This window comes from Somniosus microcephalus, unplaced genomic scaffold (assembly GCF_052327205.1).
Source record: "Somniosus microcephalus isolate GS21.2 unplaced genomic scaffold, FLI_Smic_1.0 unresolved_chr9, whole genome shotgun sequence".
Classification (NCBI taxonomy): domain Eukaryota; kingdom Metazoa; phylum Chordata; class Chondrichthyes; order Squaliformes; family Somniosidae; genus Somniosus; species Somniosus microcephalus.
The window spans coordinates 20262886-20268999 of NW_028225187.1; the positions used below are offsets into that span (position 1 = coordinate 20262886).

Genomic DNA, 6114 nt, shown 5'->3' on the forward strand with positions numbered 1-6114 from the left:
GGGGGAGCAGGAGGGAGGAGGGGCGGAGGAGGAGGAGGGTCTCGGGGGCTCGGGAGGAGGAGGAGGGGACTCGGGGGGGGGAGGAGGGACTCGGCGGGGGGGAGGAGGAGGAGGGACTCGGGGGGGGAGGAGGGACTCGGGGGGGGGGAGGAGGAGGGGGACTCGGGGGAGGAGGAGAGGACTCGGGGGGAGAAGGCGGGTGCAGCGGAGATCGCGATCTGGTGGGCAGGATCACGAGGCGTGCAGTTTTGTTAAAGCTTGGAACGGCATATGACACACCTTGGGGATTTTTGTTCAGTTCAGTTCAGTTCAGTTCAGTTCAAATGCTTTATTGGCATGAAAGTTTACAGAGAACCATATTGCCAAAGCTTACATAGCAAAAAGGTACAGTTTTCCAACATTCTGTAGGTGTCAATCGATTTGACATTTGTTGGGTACATACAATATTACTTTTAAACAATATTACTTTTAAACAGTCTTTGTACTTCATTTGGTACGTTCAATATTAATTTTTAAACAGTCTTAATTTTAAACAGTCCTCAGGTTGTGACATGTTGTTACATATTTGGCCCCAAGGTATGGTCTGTCTCCTTCTCCTAGGACTAATCTCAATTTTGACAGGTCATCCAATTCCTTGAAATCTGGGTTGTTTGGCTTAGCTTGTTGAATAATATGTTTCTTGATGTGTTGAATTTTCGCATTTTAGGAGGAAATGCATCTCTGCTTCAACCTCGCCGGCCAGACATTGATCGCATATTCTATTCTCTCTAGGCTGCCAGGATTTCTTGTATCTGCCTTTTTCAATTTCCAGTTGGTGGTCGCTTAGTCTGTACCTGGTGAGGGTCTGTCTCTGTTTTGTGTCTCTGATGGTCGTGAGGTAGTCTGCCAGTTTATATTCTCTTTTTAGGGCCCGGTAACATTCTAATCTGCTTTGGCTTTCGGTTATTTTGTTCCAATGTTCCAGGTAGGTTTCTTTGCATTGTTTAATGATTTGGTTCACTCGGATTGGTGTTTGGACGGCTGTGTTGGTCTGGGGCTGGTCAGGGTCCGGCTGAGTAACTTAGTTTCAGTAGCAGCTGACTCAGGGGACTCTTTTCTGGGTTTAGCTCTTGGGTCTGAAAGGCTTTGAAATGAAGGTGTCTGGGGAGCTGGATTTGAGGTGATTTAGGAAGTTTAGTGCTCGTTTTTGGATGTTTATTATCAGTGGGTATCTGCCTAGTTCGGCTCTGCATGCATTTGTTGGCGTTTTTCTTTGGGTGCGAAGGATGCTTCGCAGAATTCTGCATGTAGGGCTTCTATTGTGTGTTTTTTCCATTTAGTGTAGCTTTGGTGATTTAGCGGGCCCCATACTTCACTACCGTACAGTGCAATGGGCAGGATTATGCTGTCAAATATTTTGAGCCAGATTTTGATTGGGATTTGGATGTTGTAGAATTTTCTTTTTATTGCATATAGGGCTCTTCGGGCTTTTTCTTTAGTGCATTCACTGCTATGCTGAAGCTCCCTGATGCTGTAATAGTTAGACCAAGGTAGGTTGTAGCTCATAGTGTGTCCTATAGTGGTATCACTGAGGGTAAACTGGTATTTGTTTTCTTGACATCTGGGCCTTTTTTGAAAAATCATGATGTTGGTTTTCTTTAGATTTACTGTTAGAGCCCAATTTTGGCAGTATTTGTCGAGTAGGTCTAGTTGTTGCTGTAATCCCTGTTCTGTGGGAGACAGCAGAACCAGGTCGTCCGCATAGAACAGGGATTTCACTTCTCCATCCAGGAGACGGAGACCTGGTGACTCGCTTTGCTCCAGCATGTCTGCTAATTCATTTATGTATATGTTGAACAGGGTCGGGCTCAAATTGCAGCCCTGCCGGACGCCTCTTCTCTGGGTGAAGAAATCGGTGCGTTTGTCTCCAATTTTGACCCCGCATTTGTTTTTCAGATACATTGATTTAATAAGGTCATAGACTTTGCCCCTATTCCACACTGAAGAAGTTTATAATAGAGCCCTTCGTGCCATATAGAGTCAAAGCTTTCTTGAAGGTCGATGAACAGGCGAATATTTTCCCATTTTTTGTTTGGTGTATATGTTTTTCAATGAGGGTGTGAAGGGTATAGATATGGTCGGCGGTGCGGTGTTTTGGAAGAAAGCCTATTTGGTTTTTTCTGAGGATATTATGTTTGTTAAGAAAATCAAGTAATCTACTATTTAGAATACTGCAGAATAACTTCCCTAGACAACTGTTGACACAGATGCCGCGGTAGTTATTTGGGTCTGATTTGTTTCCACTTTTTATATATGGGGGAGATTAGTCCTTGCACCAGATATCGGGAAAACAGCCTGAACGTAATATGATGTTGAATAATTTGAGTACCGCACCCTGCATCTCATATTGCTGAACTTGAGCATTTCATTTTTGATGTTGTCTGGGCACAGGCTTTCTTTAGGTGGAGAGATTTTGTTTTTGTGGCCAGTTCTTTCCATGTGATTGGGGAGTCTAGAGGTTTTGGTTGTCTTTAATTGTTGCTTCTAATGTGTGGAGTTTTTCTGTGACCTGATGTTGACTTGGGTTTGTTTCGTTATTGGGATGTCTTTGTAGAGGTTTTCAAAATGTGTTCTCCAGATGTCGCCATCTTGGATTGGTAATACTTGCAATTGTGTTGTACTCAGGTTATTCCACATTTCCCAGAATTGTTTTGGATTGGTGGAGTTTTCAATTTCTTCGAGTATTTTGTGGGGTATAGTTTTGTGTTTTGTTCCTAATGGTGTGTTTATATCTTTTGAGGGTTTCATTGTATCTAGTACGTAGGTCCGGATTGTTTGGTTGCGATGCTTTTGGTTTGATATTTTCTCAGGTCTTTTCTGGCATTTTTGCATTCGTGGTCAAACCATTTCTTATTTTTATTTTGTCTTTTGTGACGCTTCCTCTTCTGTTTCACAAGGTCGGCTTTTACAGCTGCCTCATGGAAGATCATATTTATATCCTCTATGGCCATGTTTACACCATCTCTGGTGATCTCGTATGGGTTTTCTTTAAATTTTGATATTTTACTTGTGAGATCAGGTTGACTTTAGTGCAGTGATGAATTTTCTCCGCTGTCTGGGGCCCATCTGTATGTCTGGTTTATTTTATGGAGCTTACTGGGTTCTTTTTTGTGTCTGTAGTTTGGGCAGAAAGTTTAAGGTACATATTTATTTGGTTATGGTCTGAGAGGGGGATTGCTGCCTGACAGTGATGAGTTGATATCGCAGGGGTCAGGTCAGTGATTGTATAGTCCACCACACTAGACCCAAGAGTTGAGGAGTATGTGAGTCTCCCTAGGAGTCCCCTCTGAACCTACCATTAACTATGTACAGGCCTAAGGCTCGGCAGAGTTGCACTACCTCCCTACCGCTTTTATTTATTTCACGATCAAGGTTGTTCCGATTTGCGATGACTGGTGTGACATCTAAAGGGGTCTGGCCAAACACATGGTTGTTTCCCTGTGGGTCTATGAAGTCAGGTTCACAACCGGTCCTTGCATTTAGGTCCCCACATATTATCACCTTCCTTGGGCCTGGAAATGGCTGATTTCCATGTGGAGAGTATCAAATAACTCCTCTTCGAATATGGCGATTCTATTGGAGGTATGTAGATCGCACATAAGTAACATCTTTTTTTGCTATTCCTATATTTTTATCTAGTTTTAGCCATACGTGTGATTTTCCCTGTTTTACCGGTGAGATGTGTTTGTCCAGTTCTCCCTTATACCACACCAATATTCCCCCGGAGGTTCTGCCCTTGCGTGTTTTAGTGTTCTTTACTGAGGGCACAATGATTTCATGGTACATTGGAGGACAGTGGGTCGGCACGTCCTTTTGGCACCATGTTTCTGTTAACACAATTATATCAATGTCTTTTATAGCTTTTAGGAATTCAGGGTCTGTACTCTTCGTCCCAAAAGTTGAGGAGCGGAGGCCCTGGATATTCCAGCCGCTTATGTGGAAAGAACGCATTTATATAGTTCAATAAAACAAAATAAAATGGACCTATTTGTGGGATGAGTGTGGAAACACTATTTTCTATAATGCTAAATGATGATTTAGTATAAATTCATGAGGCATGCACATATATCTATCTAATAATAGTAATAATACTGATCAATAATGATAATGATAAATAACAATATTAATAATTTCTCCGGCTTTCTATCAGGCTGTTCAGCATCGTCATGATCTTTCTCAGTCTTGGTCTACAGTCTGTGGTCTAGAGGGGGGTCTTGGGTCAGGTATAAAAGTACGGTTCTGTTGTTGGTTTTGTAATGGGGGGTGGGGGACATTGGTGGTCCGTTTGGGCTCCCAATGGTAGAGGGGGTGGGAGGGCTGCGTCTTTGGCAGTGTTTATGAGGTTCTTGCGAAGACCCACATCCGCTGTTTGAGTAGATGTATTTCGTCATAGAGGTCCCTTGTGTTGATGTTTGGATGATGGGCCAGGGAGACGTTGGGAGGACAGAACATCTCGTGTCGATCTCCCTGTTGGTGTTGTGGATATATAGGCTGGGGTGTCCTTTCTGGGCAGTAGTGTGGAGATCACGATCCGCGCCTCGGGGAATTCCCTGCTGGCCTTTTCCGCCATCCTGCTCACCGCCCTAGCAGTGCCTTCCTGTAGGGTGCGTAGGTCGTTCGTGCCTGTGTGGATCACAATCCATTTGGGGCTTCCAAGGGATTCTTTGTTCAGGATCTTCATTGCTTGGTCTGTGTTGCTGCACCATTTTTTCAGGACTTGATGGTCTGGGAACAGCCTCTGGGGGTCCAGAAACTTTCCGTTGGAGTCGGTCAGCAGGACCGCCTGAGGGGCTGGTTTTTCAGGCTGGGTAACAGTAGTCTGGGTAGGACTCGCCTGGTGGCTGGTTGTTGGCTGGGTTTCTGGGATATGTTGTGTGGCAGGAGCGGGGTTTGGGGCTTTCGGTGTGTCCTCGTTTGGGGGGGGGTATCTGTCGGTTTTTGTGTTCCTGTGTGTGAGGACTGGGTAGCAGTCGTCTGGGCATGATTCGACTGGGGGCTGGTTGGAGCGGGGTTTGTGGCTTTCGGTGTGTCGTCGTGTGGGGTGGCATCCGGCGGGTTCTGTGTCCTTGTGTGTGTTGTTTTTGTGTCCTCAGGTTTTTGGACCTTAAGAGGTTTGTGTTGCCTGCTGAGCCTTTCTACGGTCTCCTTCGTTTTGTTTAGTTGAGTACGGAGTTCTTTGATCTCATTTCTTTGCTCCTCTATGGTCTTTGTCATCTTGTGGGTGGTGGACTCGTGTTCCGTTTTTAGCTGTTTGAATTCCTCCTTCAGATTCTTGGCCAGTGTTTCTCTGTATTCGTTGAAATCAAGTTCTAGTTTGGCCAGATTCTCTTTCATCATTTTGTTTTCGTTGAGAGGTGTGGGGGGGGGTGGAGATGGACAGGGAGGTGTTTTCCTCTGCTGGTCTCTCTTCTTCTTCCTCCACTTGGTTCTCATCATCCTCTGTTCGACTCTCTTTTGCTTCCTGTCCATTGGTCCTCTTTGTGTCTGCCTTAGTTTTCAACTGGGGAATTCCTTTTCGAAGGAGTCTAGATTTTCCACATTCCCCTGTATCATGATCTTTCTATTTTTGTTGTAGTAGCTTATGGTTAGCAGGGGGTCATCTTTATCTAGGTTTCCATCTTTACATATTTTCAGTCTGCCTCCACTGCCAATACCTTCACTGGAGACGTGGTAAATTGAAGCTGAATAACCGGTTTGGGGAGGGAGGCCATTCACTTCCTGCTCGCGACAACCTGCACAACACGGTCGGTGCATTCGCACACCTGCACCAGCCCAAGTTGACCAGTGTGTGGTGACACTGCACCTGACCAGGTCTGCCGCACAGGCCCTCCACTCGAAACCAGTCGGGTTCCTTCCGCCCAGCAGGAAACTTGGGGGATTCCCCACTGTGTTGTTCAAACTTCGAGAGAACAACTTGTATTTATCCCGCGCCTTTAACCTAGTAAAACGCCCCAGGGCGCTTCACAGGAGCGATTATCAAACACAAACTTGACACCGCGCCACAGAAGGAGATATTAGGACAGGTGACCAAACGCTGGGTCAAAGAGGTCGGTTTTAAGGAGCATCCTAAAGGAG

General features: G+C 45.3%; 1 protein-coding gene across 1 annotated transcript in view; it reads left to right on the forward strand.

Moving 5' to 3' along the window:
- rasip1 (Ras interacting protein 1) overlaps positions 1 to 6114 on the forward strand; it is a 41962-nt gene that overhangs the window by 34590 nt on the left and 1258 nt on the right.